Here is a 15666-nt window from a genome sequence, read left to right on the forward strand (position 1 = left end):
GTGGGGGGGCCAGTCTTAGCTATTGGTTGGCCAGTTACACTGCCCAGTTACAAATTAAGGATGATTGATCGCTGGTGTGAGTTCCCGTAAATCAGGACGGGCTGGACCAAGTGGTCCCGCTTTGTGGGTCAAGCTAGGAGTCAAGCCCAAAGCCCCTCGGTAGTGGGCTGGGATGGGGGAGCTTGGGTGCTGCTGTCCGCTCCAGGCAACCAACCAACGCTTGATCCTCCCCTCATGCGTCGGGATGAAAACGGCTGCAATACAAAATGTGCTCCACATTTAGGAGGAATGAGATTTTCGGGAATTGCTTATCTCAGTGGATCCACAAAGTAATTCTTTGGAAATAGGACTCACTGTGCCCATTTGATAGTTAAGGAACCAAGTCTTAGAGCAGTTAAATGTTTGACCCATGATCACCCCCACTTGGAAATAAGCCTGGACTGGGATCTAAGTCTCCTGAAATCCTAACCTCAGCCCACCACCCCACTTTGCCCCTGGTAGGTATTCATTCTGTTTTACCTCTTGGAAATAAACAGGGAATCTGAGGCTCCAGCTCACCATTCACCTCAACTTAAAAAACGAGGCTTAGGTTCGCTCCCCAGCCCTGCAAAACAACAACAACAATAACAACAAAACCAAACAAGCAAGCAAACAAAAAAATCGGAAAAACTGAAAGCTGAAGTCTATGTTTGTGGCTAGGGTACTACAATAGACCAACTTGCTATGGGACCCTGGCAAGTTACTTTCCTTCAGCACGCAGTTTTGTCCTCTAAGGGACAGATAATATACAGGAAACCTAGTTAAATTTGAATGTCAGAAGTACAACAACAATGAAAAAAATGTTAACCTAAGTATATCCCCTATGATCTTGGGATATACTTATGCCAAAAATCTTTGTCGTGGTCTTGCGTCTGAAATTCAAACAACTTGGATTCTGTATTTCATTTGCAAAGTCTGACCACCCTCCTCTGCAAACCAAGGAGGTGGTCTCTGATGACACAGTGCAGGTCTGATGTTCTATGATTGTCTCACCACAGGCCTGACCTCTAGCCATTAAGGAAAGTCTGCTGCTAGCACTTCAGGCTGCTACTCTGAGCAACTCACCAAGGACAAACAGGAGAACATTTGTGTGTCTCCCAAGGGGTCCTTAGAAAAGAGCCAGAAAGTCAGCTCCAGCTTTGGGATTTATTCTCTGTAGCCCCTTGGGAGTTTCCTACACCACAGAGTAAGTTTGTGACACCAGAGCCATTGTCTGCCCAAGCTGCAGGTCTTCTCTGTGCCCAGGGATCAAGCTGGTGGCCTTACAGACACTCTGAGCTGCGGATTCTGGGAAATGGGCAAGCCAAACCAAAAGCAAGTGGTAGAAAGCAGTTTCATTCACTGAGGGCTTAACTCCGTGTTTAAATCCATCTTCTCGTGCATTCTCATGACTCCTGTGCAGTGGGTGTTAATATTAATCCCATCTTAAATGAGCGAAAAAGAAAACGAGGCTCAGCGAAATGAACTGATTCACCTCAAATCACGTAGCTCGTAAGCGACAGAACCAGGGTGTGGACCCAGTCTGGTTGACCTTGAAGTCCTTTATTCATCCTGATAAGTGACTAAACACACTAGGTCTATTCTGAAGCAGGCAGCAGAGTAGCGATCCTGGTGCAGCTGCAGGGGTTCAGGGCTTTGTGGGCCAAAACTTCAGGTTGGACAAGGCCCAGCGAAGAGGTTTTCCCAGACTCTGGGTTGATCTTCGGCATTTTAGCTCCTGGCCAAAGCTGTCTCTGTACTCTGGATGTTCAGAGGGCGCCTGCTTTGCTGGATTCCCCTGCCTGATGACGTTGAAGCTGAAATGCACTTAATCAAGGTGTTTCCAGAATTTCTCCCTAGTGTGTATGTTTACATATTCGGTTTACCTATAAATCCAGTCCTTCCCCGACTGGGGCCAGGTCTAGCATTTCTCCGCCACGAGGACCTTCCCATCTGGTGGGCCCAGAAGGATAAGCCCACGGGACCCCTCCTCCCCATGTGCTAAGTGCACATGGCTTCCCCCTTGTGCATTTCCTGGTGTTGGATGAGGTTCAAGTTCTCACTAAAGCTCTGACAGTGCTCAGGGCATTTTATCAGGCTTTTCTCTCAAGCAGGTCCTTAGTTACTGAAGGTCAAGTTGCTATAACTGAAGTCCTTCTCACACTCTTTACCTTTCTAGTTTTTCCTCTTAAGAAGAATTATCCAAAACTTGTAAATAAGGCAGAAGAGTCAGGACACACACTCACACACAAGCCCATTTCTCCCATCACTCTTTGACTCAGCGTTGGCATCCCGATGGTTGATTCTGGAAGGTTTTCTTCATCTACTTGGGTGAGAATGATGGTTCCGCCATTTTGAGATCCATATCTGAGCACGTGCTTTCGTCAGTCTATGGGGGCATTGTCTTCACTGAGCCTCGTCTCTGACTTCCTACAGCACAGTCCTCGCTGGAGAAGGACACGGGTTTGACAGCCATGAGTGTGAGGTGGTGGGACATACTCAGTACTTCTCTGACGAGCCCTGACTGACCTGGGCTCTGGCCTGCTCTATTCCCCAGGGACCCAACCTCCCTAGAAGCCTGGAGTCCTCACTCACAGCACCCATCTCACGACCCTCTTGTCACCTTCCCATCATTCTGCAACCTGGGCAAGGAGGTGGGGGGGCTGAGCGAGGAAAACGGGGTTAGATCCAAATAAGTGTTGAGACACAAACACTGATTCCCAGATTCACACCATATTTGAAGACACTGGAAAGTCTAGGAATACAAAGCTTTTCAGAGCAGAACAGAAACACTGAGGATTGCTTGTGTAGATGTTCCAAACTGATTCATTTTTTATTTATCTAAGGACATTTTAAATTATTCCTTTTCTTTCTTTTTTTTTTTTTTTTTTTTTTTTTTTTTGGTACCAGGGATCGAACTCAGGGCCACTGAACCACATCCCCAGCCCTATTTTGTATTTTATTTAGAGACAAGTTCTCACTGAGTTACTTAGCACCTCACCGTTGCAGAGGCTGGCTTTGAACTCACGATCTTCCTGTCTCAGTCTCTTGAGCCACTGGGATTACAGGCATGTGCCCCTATGCCAGGCTTAAATTACGCTTTCAGTTATTACTACAATGTCATATAGGTACTTTGCAAAGTTTTTCAAACAATCCAGACATTTGTAAAATTAAAAGTCATTGTGAACACAAGGGCCTGAGGTATAAATCAGTGGAAGAGCACTTGCCCGGCCTGTATGAGGCCTGGATTCCCATCCCCAGTACTGCAAAGGAGCAAAGGACGCAACTGCTGTTCATCAGTCCAAGTGTATCCTCCCAGTTCTCCTATTTATTACATTTTATACACCTCGCCCCACACACCTACTTATTACTTATATTTTGTTCCCCTTTTTTTTCTTCTTCTTTCTCCTGCTCTTCCTCTTTTTCTTTGCAGTATTTGAGACTGAATCCAGGGTGCTCTACCACCAAGCTACACCCTCAGCCCTTTTTACTTTTGATTTTGAGAAAGGGTTTCTTTAAGTTGTCCAGGCTGACCTGGAACTTGCCGTCTTCCGGTCTCAGCCTCCTGAGTTCCTGGGATTAGAGGTGTATGCCACCACACCTGGCTCCGTGATTTCTTTTCTTTCTGGATGTTATGGTTTGGATCTGGAACATCCCCCCAAAAAACTTGTGTGTTGAAAGTGTGGTCCTTAATGCTTTCAGGCAATGGGTGGGTCAGGGGAGCTCTGACCTCATCAGTGGATTAATCCATGGATAGCTGACTGGATTCCTGAGAGGTGGGACCTAGTTGGAGGAAGTAGGTCACTGGGGATGTGCTTGAAAGGGTTTATCTTCTCCCATCCCCTGCCCAGTTTCTCTCTCTACTTCCTTGCTGCTATGAGCTGAGCAAATTTCCTCCTCTGTGCCCTTGCATCATGATGTTCTGCTTGGGACCAGCTGACTTTGAATTGAATCCCTAAAACTGTGAGTGAAAATAAATCTTTCCATGCGGGGCACGGTGGTGCATGCCTGTAATCCCAGCAGCTCAGCAGGCTGAGGCAGAAGGATCGCAAGTTCAAAGTCAGCCTCAGCAATTTAGCAAGGCCCCAAGCAACTCAGTGAGACCCTGTCTCTAAATAAAATATAAGGGCTGGGGATGTGTCTCAGTGGTTAAGTGCAACTGGGTTCAATCCCTGGTGAAAAAAAAGGAAGGAAGGAAGGAAGGAAGGAAAGAAAGAAGGAAGGAGGGAAATATTTCCTTCTTTAAGTTGTTTTAATCAGATGTTTTGGTCACAGTGGCACAAAAGCTGAGTAATGCATTGGATAAAATATCCTGAGCACTGCTCCTGCTCGTTCTTTTTAACAGCTGCATAGTATTCCATATGTACCCATAGAGCATGATCTCTTTGAACTCATACTGAGCAACATCTGGGTTGATTTCCTCAACACCCCCCAGCTCCATGCTGGTTCCAGAAGGTTACCTGTAACTTGCTCACTTCTACTCTCCTTCTGCAGCTGCTTAGCTGGTTTCTCTGCCCCCTCTCTACTTCCAACCTTTGTCTCCAGCTCTGTTTCTGGATAGAAAACCCAGATTTGAACTATTGGCTCAGCTGTGCATTTGGTCCTTTCAGATTGTGATCTCTTGTGTTGACCTGCTGCTCTTGCTTCAGTGCACTGCCCCTGAGGGTGAACGAACGTGCCTGCCCCAGCTGCAGGAAGCCAGTGAACCTGATTTGTCCATGCATCTGTGTCTGACAGGGGACAGGAAGCCACCATCCTGGCCTTGCTCACAGTTGCACCTGAAGCCCCTGTGGTCAGACTTTGCTTCAACCCCTAAAATACCATTACAACCTGGCCCTACAAACTCATCACCCAATATGTCTCTGCCACAGACTGTAATTTGTACCTAGTTTTTCAGATAGAGGAGGGTCTGTGTCTTTCCCCTCCCCAAATCAGGTGTGATTCCACGCAGTGCAGACAGGAGGAAGAGTAGGCAGGTGCCTGTGAGCCGCAGACCTTGCTTCTCTGCTTATTAACCGACCCGCAGAACTTCGCCTCTCGGTAGTCATGGTCACAACATCTGGATGGGGGGATATTGTCCACTCCACAGGGCCATTGTTGAGGATCAAACAAGAGAGGTGTGAAGGCACCTGAAAGGTACTCCAAAGTGAAAGTGCTTACGATTAGGTCCCTACTAACTGCTTTTCTGATCATCATTGACTGATTTCTCATTATTTTTCAGAGAAAGTCACCACTTTTGTTTCTCAGGAGGGTAGTCAGAAACTGGTGGTTTGTGACCGAAGAATAAAATGAATGACAGTGGGCACATTTGTTCTGGAACCTAGAATGTTGACAGGATCACTTAGATGTTCTGTTTCATTTGCTGATGGCATGTGATGCTGACAGAGTTTGCAACAGCTGCCTAGAGTCTTTGTGTTTCTATCATTTAAAAAGCATTTATACATCAATGTTCATAGCAGCTCAATTCACAATAGCTAGATTGTGGAACCATCTGAGATGTCCTTCAATTGATGAATGGATAAAGAAACTGTGGTATATATACATAATGGAATATTACTTGGCCATAAAGAATAATAAAAAATTATGGCATTTGCTGGTAGATGGATGAAGCTGGAAAATATCATGCTAAGTGAAATAGGCCAAGCCCAAAAAACCAAAGGCCAAATGTTTTCTCTGATAAGTGAATGACGATATATAACTAAGGGGGGTGGCAGGGGGAAGAGAAGAATGAAGGAACTTTGGATGGTATAGCGGAAAATGGGGTGGGAGGGGGTGGGGGACAGAAAGAGAGTAGAATGAGACAGACAGTATTACCCTGTGTCTATGTATGATTATATGAATGGTGTGAATCTACATTGTGTGCAACCATAGAAATGAAAAGTTGTACCCCATGTGTGTACAATGAATCAAAATTCAGTCTGTAAAAATAAAAAAGATTTTTAATAGAAATAAATAATAAATAAAAAGCATTTACAGCAACATATAATTCATCAAGAAAATGACTTAAGAATGAATATACAACTTGGTGACTTTGGACGATCACACAGCCTGGATGCAGAGGCCACTTAGTCCTGGGCCTGGCAGATTTGTTCTTATCTCTATGTGGGCTCTAGGTCTCTGTTGCAAGCATGCTGCACCAGATTATCAGGTCAAGAAGCATCCAGCCCAGCAGCTCAGGAGGCTTAGGCAGGAGGATGGTAAGTTCAAAGCCAGGCTCAGCAAAAGCGAGGCACTAAGCAATTCAGAGAGACCCTGTCTCTAAATAAAATCAAAATAGGGTTGGGGATGTGGCTCAGTGGTGGGGTACCCCTGAGTTCAATCCCTGGTATCCCCCACAAAAAAAGAAGCATCCAGGCTCGATCCCCTTCTTCACATTTATTGGAGCAGGAGCTACTGGAGCAGGCTATATGTGACGCCTTCAGTTTTCAATCCAGATGTCAGTCGGGACAGGAAGAATAACCCAGAACCTTGGAACAAATTGGGTCCCAGTGATCAAGACAAATTCTACTCACCAAATGTGGATTACAGCAAACTGAAAAGGAGGTCCAACTTTCTAAAACAGCTCAGAATGAAGTTTTTCAGAAGCAATCGGCACAATTTTCCATTTTAGCAGGAAGTATTTCTCCTTCGAATGTATGAAATGATGTTGATGAACAAACCTCCACAAATTGAAAAAGAATAATTATACAGTTCAACAAAATAGCATAAAGCTACCATCCATGAGCCATCACCCAGTTTAAGAAACAGAATATTATTGTCAGTTCAGAAGTACCCTATGTCTCTTCTCAATCACGACTCCACTCTGCCATAGGAAGCCACCACCCTAATGCTATTGAGAATCATTTCCTTCTTTTTCTTTCTTTCTTCTTTCCTCCTCCTCCTCCTCCTCCTCCTCCTCCTCCTCCTCCCCCTCCCCCTCCTCCCCCTCCCCCCTCCTCCTCCTCCTCCTCCCCCTCCCCCTCCTCCTCCTCCTCCTCCTCCTCCTCCTCCCCCTCCCCCTCCTCCCCCTCCCCCTCCTCCCCTTCCTCCTCCTCCCCCTCCCCCTCCTCCTCCTCCTCCTCCTCCCCCTCCCCCTCCTCCTCCTCCTCCTCCCCCTCCCCCTCCTCCTCCTCCTCCTCCTCCTCCCCCTCCCCCTCCTCCTCCTCCTCCTCCTCCTCCTCCTCCCCCTCCCCCTCCTCCCCCTCCCCCTCCTCCTCCTCCTCCTCCCCCTCCCCCTCCTCCTCCTCCTCCTCCTCCTCCTCCTCCATACTGGGGATTGAACCTGGGACGCTTAACCACTGAGTTACATCCCCAGCACTTTTTAATATTTTATTTAGAGACAGGGTCTTGCTAAGTCGCTTACGGCCTTGCTAAGTTGCTGAGGTCAGTTTTGAACTTGCAATCCTCCTGCCTTAGCCTTCCAAGCCACTGGGATTATAGGCCAAGAGAAAAAGCAAAAAATTGTTTGCTTTTTCTCTTGGCCATATAATTACGGCCAATTATTGGTATTCCTCCTCCTCCTTTTTTTCAGTGTGAATATCACTACATTTCATGGCTTCCCGTGCAATCATGTGAGCCATAAGACTGGGATCTAGCTAATGGAATGCTGGTGGAAGGTTTTTCTAGGCCTGACCTTGAGAGTTTCCCCATACATGAAATTCTCTTCTTCCCCACTGCTGACTGGACATTAACGCCTGAGAGGACTCCGGAGGCTGCACATTGAAGAGAGCTGAGTGTCAGTCAGCCTGGGTGTCTGAATGACTTTGGGGAGTGGAACCACCTGATCAGGACCATCAGTTTGAGAGTTTAAGCAATAAATAAAATTCCTCAACTTCTATTGCTTAAGGCACCAGGGTTTGGGGTTGGTTGTCATAGCTGTTTGTCCATCTTAACTTTTTTTTTTTCCTATTTTTCTATTGGGTCTTTTGATTTAGGAATTCTTCGTGGTTATAAATCTTTTGTCAGTTATATATGTTGTAAATATTTTCTACCCCAGGCCTTGTCTTTTTTTTCTATTAATACTGCCTTTTGAAGAACAAAAATTATTCATTGTAATATCATCCAGGACATCACTCTTTTTTCTTTATGGCTAGTATTATTTTTGTACATGTTCATAAAACTTTCCCACCTATGGTCAAGAATTGTGTTCTCCTGTCTTGCCATCTTCATGTGTGTACTTTACACATTTTTTTTTTTACAATCCACTTGGAATTGACTATTTTTGGTATGAAGTAGGGGTACAACTTTTTTTTTTTTTCCTGTGTGAATGTGAAATTATGAAGATACCACTTATAAGTTTGTTATTTGGTAGACTAAGTCCTCTTTGTTCTTCTAGAAGTTCTCTGATTTTTTTTTTTTTTTTTTTTTTTTTTGCAGTGCTGGAGATTGACGTGAGGGCCTCATGCATTCATGCATGCCAAGCAAGTGCTCTACCACCCAGCCCACTCCCTGCTCTTCTTGATGTCTATATTTCTTTTTTTCTTTTCCTTTCTTTCTTTTTTGCTACTGGGAATTGAACCCAGGGGCAGCCTACTACTGATCTATATCCCCAGCCTTTTATTTAAAAAAAAAAAAATATATATATATATATATATATATATTATATGTACATATTTTTAAAAAAATATGATGGGATTTTTTAAAAAATATATTTTTTAGTTATAGGTGGACACAATACCTTTATTTTATTTTTATGTGGTGTTGAGGATCGAACCCAGGGCCTCATGCATGCCGGGTGGGTGCTCTACCACTGAGCCACAACCCCAGCCCCCCAGCCCTTTATATTTTGAGACTGGTCTTGCTAAGTTGCCCAGACTGGCTTGGATCTTGTGATTCTCCTGCCTTAGCTTCTTGAGTGGCTGGGGTTATAGTCATGTGCAACTGAATCCAGCTTATGCATTGTGTGTGTGTGTGTTGCTGGGGACTGAACCCAGGGCCTTGTGCATGCAAGGCAAGCACTCTACCAACTGAGCTATCTCCCAGCCCTCATGCATTTTTATATATATTTAGAATCATCTTGTTGGGTCCCACAAAACAAAATATACAAAAAATATGTTGCAATTTTGACTAGTATTACTTTACATCTATAGGTCAGTTTGGGATGTACTGACAAATTTATATTGTCAAATTTTCTTATCTATGAAGCTATAGCTTCAGAATTATTTGGAACTTCCATAAGGTTTCTCAAAATAGTTGTATAATTTTCTCTGTAGATGTATTCCACTTGTTTTTGTTCATTTTATTCCTAGGTACTTGATATTTTTTATGATATTAAATGTAGTTTATATTTTAGTCCAATCTCTGTTATCCAAAAATCATTTTTTTGTTTTTTAGCTGGGAGCTGCGGTGGATGCCTGTAATCCCAGTGACTTGGGAGGCTGAGGCAGGAGGATCACGAGTTCAAAACCAGCCTCAGCAACTTAGCAAGGTCCTAAGCAACTTAGCAAGACCCTGTCTCTAAATGAAAACTAAAAAGGGGCTGGAGATGGCTCAGTGGTCAAACTCCCCTAGGTTCAATCCCTGGTACCCCCCACTCCTACCCCCCAATCATTTTTTCCCTAGTTTCCTCTCCTATTTATGTAACAAGGTGTAGTTTTGTCACTGACCTAAAAGTCTTGGATTTTTGCATTTACTCTTCAGTTCCAGCTTCCTTGAATTTGGTTGAGTTTAGGTCTTTATTCTTGGGTTGGATCCTTCTGTTTTTGCCTTAGGTTTGATGTATAACTACAGAAAATGGCAGAAGACTAATTAGCCTCTTACTCAGAGGGACTAGGGAAGATTGATCTTTCCCTGCATCCTTATCATCAGGAGGTATTTCAGTAATATCCCTGGCATATATCCTGACTCTTCTCACTTTTCTCCCTCTGGGGCCATGATCCAAGCAGCTGTAGTTATCTCACATCTGACTACTGGGCAGCCTCCTGACCGTACCCTTTCCACCTGTTCTCCAATCTACAGCCGGAATCATGAAACCACGTTGGTTTTCCATGGCATACCATTCCAATAGGAAGCCACCTAAAAAGCTTTCTCATTATGTGTATAATAAAACCCAAACTCTCTTTGCTGACCGACAAGACTAGGTCCCAGCTTGGCCTCTGCCTCCCTGTCCAACCTCCTCTTGTACTACCCAACCCCCATTATTCCATCTAGTCCCTGGCTTTCTGGAAGATTCTAGAAGATGCCTTGCTGCTCTCTGTGCCAGAACTACTTCTTCATCAACTTTCTACATGGACAGTTCATCTTTCAGGGAGGAAAATTTAAATGTTCTTCCTCAAAGAGACCTTTCTGACCCCCACCCCTGTTATTCTCCATTATAGTGTCCCTCTGGGTTTCCCCATCACATTTATCCCAAAAGGGACAATAATTTTATTTGCTCTTTGTTTACCTGATTGTTATTTGTTTTCCCCACTAGACTATAAATCACCGAGAGTAGGAAGCTTCGATGTCCCCACCATAGTCCTGGGCTCACCGGCTAAAGATAATTCATAAATGCTGTTGAATCAATGAATACATCTTACCTGAGCTGGAAGACAGAAGTTCTGAGGTCAAGGTCCTTTGACAAGGGTCAGAACAAACTGAGAAGCTTAAGTGACTGCATAATGACTAACATGACCATGTATGTCTGTGAAAGTAAAAGGGTAAATTACTTGGGTATCCACCCAGTGCAAAAATTCACGTAGCTAAGGGAACTTGAGAGTTGCATCTGTTGACGCCTGACAGTCCCATTTATCTGATACATCTCCATCCTTCCTTGGAGCAAGTGACGGGAATAATACCAACAAATGGGGAGTGTGTGGTGTTCAAAGGAGCAGACTGACGGCACACCATGTCATCTGCTAACTTCTGCTGTGGCTGAGGGCCACCGTGAGGCACTCAGTGGGGTTGCCCACTGTGGTCCAGGGTCAGACTTCTGGCCTGCCTTCTGGGGGGCTCAGATTCCCTTTCTGGTGTGTGCGACTTCCTGTCAGCCCACCACCTGGCACACACAAAAACTCAATAGACATTTGTTGAACAATTGAATGGGCAAAGTCCTTTGATACTGGCTGTCAAGGACACAGATTAAGTCATCCAGCTGTGCCTGCTAGCAGTTATTTTCTTCTCCACGCCCATCCCTATGGTGTCTTCCAGCAGCTGCTACTGGGAGGCTGGTGGTGCCTGTTACCTCCTCTAAGCAGCTGATAAAAACAAGAGGAAAGACACAAAGACACTGCGAGGAAGTGGGAGTGGGGAGGTGGAGAGCAAGATGGCCCCAGGTTCCAGAGAACCAGCTGCATCAGGAGAACACGAACATGTTCAGGGCTGGGGCATGCTCTGCATTCCGCTGTCCCCACCCCAGTGAACCTCAGTCCCCAGTGAACCTCAGTCATGCTCTCCTGGGTGATTCTCATGTGCCTACTAAAAACACCCCTTTATTAAGTAGATAGTACATTTAAACATTAACGCGGAGCTGCAAGGTGAGATCTTTTGGCAAAAATAGAAAATCCTTGCAAATCAGGCCAGATTGATCCTTCCCACCCTGCCCGGCCCTGTCGTGTAACTACTTAACTTCATTCCTGGGCTTACTCGCCCACTTCCTGTTCCTTTAAGATTCAAACCAGGCTGAGTCTCTTCGTTTGGTTGGAAGCTTCCCTTCTGGGCCCTGCTTCAGGCCACAGAGCAGGTCCGACTAAGCAAAACTTCCTCTGCCTGAGTTTTTAAAGACTAAACTTTGATCTTTCATCGCCGTTCCAATTTGCCATCCAGATAGCTGCCTGGGAAGCTGCCCCACTGGTGGATTCCAGCTCTCTGGCCGGGCCACTTGACTTTCCCTTCCCTCCATTAGGTTAAAATAGAAAAGCAGGAGGGTGCTAAAACCCTTCTCTACACCTCAGGATGGGTCCTCTGATCTGGATGTGGTTACCTGGGTGACAGAAGCCCCCTCCTCAGAATGCTAATTCACTCTTCTTCAAAGCTCTCCCCCTCTTTTTAAACAAGGTGCCCCAACCTGGATTTAAAGGGACTTTGTCCTTCCTTGGGTTGGCTTTTCTGAATGGATTGGAAGCAGGAGTCTGATGAGACAAAAACCCAATTCTGAAGTCGTTTCCTCCCAGGGTCCTCTGGGAAGCCAACTTCCCTGGCCCTAGGGCTTGGCAAGAGCAGGCGATGGGGTAATGTAGGAATTTCCCACGTTCCTGTGGAGCCGCTGCAAAGCTGGTGGGGAGGGATCATCCCATTCCCAGGAATGTGCGGGGGAGCTGAGAGGCCTCATCAGCCTCTGCTGCAGGGCGGGCCTGGCTCGGGAATTGTGGTTCCGGCTCCACAGGTGTTACGTCCCGGGAGCCCAGACTCTTGGTCTGCAAAGGGAAGGACTTTCGGTTTTCCTTATTTTCACCCACCATCCTCCTACTCTTATTTACTTTTATATTGTTTAATGGACTCGTTTTGTTTAGCAGAATACATAGATAAAAAAAAGAAATCTGACATCTCCGTAAATTGAAAATCAGTAGCGCTCACCCCAAGTAGAATGAATCAGGCACCGGGACTTGAGCCCACTTTCAGAGGCCTGGAAAAAATGCTTTGATTTTATTTTGTTTAAATATTAGGAGAAAATGAATACAATTATAGTAACGAATATATACTAATGAATCTATCTAGCCAGGATTTTATTTTATTTTTTTATTTGTTTTGTTTTTGCAGTACTGGGGACTGAACCCAGGGGCGCTCTACCACTGAGTTACACCCCCAGTCCTTTTTATTTTGTACTTTGAGACAGGGTCTTGCTAAATTGTGGAGGCTGGCCTCAAACTTCCAATCTTCTTGCCTCAGGCTCCTGAGTCACTGGGATTACAGGCATGAGCCACCAAGCCTTACTGGATTTTATTTTTATTTATATAACAACACAATCATAAAATATAATTTAAGAAAATTCTAAGCCAAGCAGAACGATCCATGCCTGTAATCTCAGAAACTCGGGAGACTGAGGCAGGAGGATTGCAAGTTTGAACCCTGCCAAGCAATTTAGTGAGGCCCTAAGCAACTCAGCAAGACTCTCTCCCAAAATAAAAAATAAAGGGCTTGGGATGTGGCTCAGTGCTTAAGCAACTCTGGGTTCAATCCCCAGGACAAAAAACCAAAACCAAACGAAACTCTAACAAAGGAAGGGAAAGGACCCAACAAGGAAAAAGTGCCTTAGAATAAATGTAACTACAAAATGAAATTAGAACACTATTACTAAATTCTGGCTGATTCTGTCTGCTTAATTGTATACTGAGGCCTCTTCCCTCCCTGTTAGAAATGGAGATTAACAGATGTTAGTAGTTAAACTGACAACTTGTCCTTGAGAAATCAAGAAGGATTTAAAGAAATTGAAAAATAATTTTGCATTCTGAGATTTTTTTCTTTTTTAAGCAGTGCTGGGAATTGAACCCTGGGCTTTCACAAATGCTGGGAAACACTCTACCACTGATCTACCCTGCCAGCCTGATTTTCACTTACTCAGTACTGAAGAAAAAGGTACAGTGGCAGGCACCTGTGACCCCAGCAATTTAGAGGCTGAGACAAGAGGATTGTGAATTGGAGGCCAGCCTGAGCAATTTAGTGAGATTTTTGTCTCAAAATAAAATTTTAAAAAGACAGGGTAGAGTGCTCAGTGGTAGAGTGCTCCTGGGTTCAATTCCCAATACTGTAAAACAAAATAAAACAAAATATCATCCAAAATGCTTTGGTGGGTTCATTCTGAGCTTGGAAGACCCTGGATTAGATGATCCCAATGAGGACAGTGATAATGCTGATTATTGGAGCTGAAGAAATAGCTCCTTCTGGAGAGCGCTTGCCTAGCATGTGCAAGAACGGTGGTTCGAATCCCTGGCTGCTCAAATGAAAAAATAATGCTGATTATTATGTTATCACGATCCACATTTGTTATGAGTTCTTACTGGAGACCAGGCCTGGGTTAAAGTTTTTTTTTTTTTTAATATTCAAATCTCATGCAGTCCCCCCAGTGACTTTGGAAACAAGGTATCATTATCTCCATCCAACAGATAAACTAATGCTTAAAGAGATTGATCAATTTGTCCCAAATGTTGGAGTTTTAAATTCAGACCCGGTTGACCTTCAATCTCACATACTTAATCACTAGATTATACTTCCTATTTTTATTTCTCTCATTTTAATTAATTTTCTTTAAAGGCGTTGTTTTTGCCTATAGTTTCAAATGGATAGTTATTTTATTTAAAAACTTCGATTCCAAATTTACTGTGTGACTGGAGGACATGTTAAGTGAAATGTCAGGCACAGAAAGACAAATACTGCATATTCTTAGTCATAAGTGAAAGCTAAGAAGTTTGATCTCAGATGTAGAAAGTAGAATAATGATCACTAGGGGATAGGAAGGGTAGCAGGGAGAAGAAATAAAGATAGGCTGATAACAGGTGTGAAAATACAATTAGATAAGAGGAATAAATTCCAGGTGTTCTATAACCCAGTAGGGTGACTATAGTTTATGTAGCAACTTATTAAAAGAGAAGAGTTCATAGAACACAAAGAATTGATAAATTTTTAAAAAACTCTTTTTAGTTGTCAATGCGTCTTTTATTTCAATTATTTATATGTGGTGCTGAGTACCGAACCCAGGGCCTCCCATATGCCAGGCAAGCACTATACCACTATACCAACTCCAGCCCCAGAACTGGTAAATTTTTAAGGTAGCAGAAATGCTAATTATTCAGATTCGATCATTACATATTGTATACGTTTGAATTATCATACTGCATGTCATAAATATGTATAATTGCTATGTGTTAATTAAAAGTAAACTTTTAAAAACATTTATAAAAAAAAACAAAAAATGGAGAAAAATTATCAAATTCGGGAGGGCGTGGTTACTGGGGAGTGAATCCAAGGGTGCTTTACCACTGAGATACATCCCCAGTGCTTTTTATTTTTTATCTTGAGACTGGGCCTTACTAAGTTGCTGAGGGACTCACTAAGTTTCTGAGGCTGGTCTTGAATTTGTGATACTCCTGCCTCAGCCTCCTGAGTTACTTAGTTCACCAGTACACCCGGCTTCATATGAATTGGTGACAGTAGGTCTCTTTCCTACTCATTCCTAAGACACCAGTTTCCCTTTCCAAACTGTTAAATCGCTCTCACCGGGGATGGGTGTGTAGCTCAGTGGTAAAGTGTATGCTCAGCATGCTCTCGAGGCACTGGGTTCAATCCCCAGTACCATCAAAACAAACACTCACCTATTTCTTAAGCTTTTTTCCAGGCTAGTCTATAACTGTTCAAAGATAAGATTTAGTCAAAGGTAAAATCCTGACTCAGGTACAATACAGACACAAGTTAAGGATTTAATTCACTCACTAATCATGGAACTAGTCATTGGCAGCTCTGTCTGAGTTGGAGGAAGCCCAGAGACAGAACTGGAGGACACCTTAGAGCCCATCTTAAAAACAGTCAAGGAAGGAGTGCACAATGGTGCACACCTGTAATCCCAGTGACAGTGGGGGTGGGGGAGGGTATTGAGGCAGGAGGATTGTGAGTTCGAGGCCAGCCTGGGGAATTATACAGACCCTATCTCAACATAAAAAAATAAAAAGGGCTGGGCGTGGCTCAGTGATAGAGCACTTGCCTAGCATGTACAAGGTCCTGGGTTTGATTCCCAGCACCACAAAAAAGGAAAAAGGAAAA

This window comes from Sciurus vulgaris, assembly GCF_902686455.1.
Source record: "Sciurus vulgaris genome assembly, chromosome: 11".
Taxonomy (NCBI): domain Eukaryota; kingdom Metazoa; phylum Chordata; class Mammalia; order Rodentia; family Sciuridae; genus Sciurus; species Sciurus vulgaris.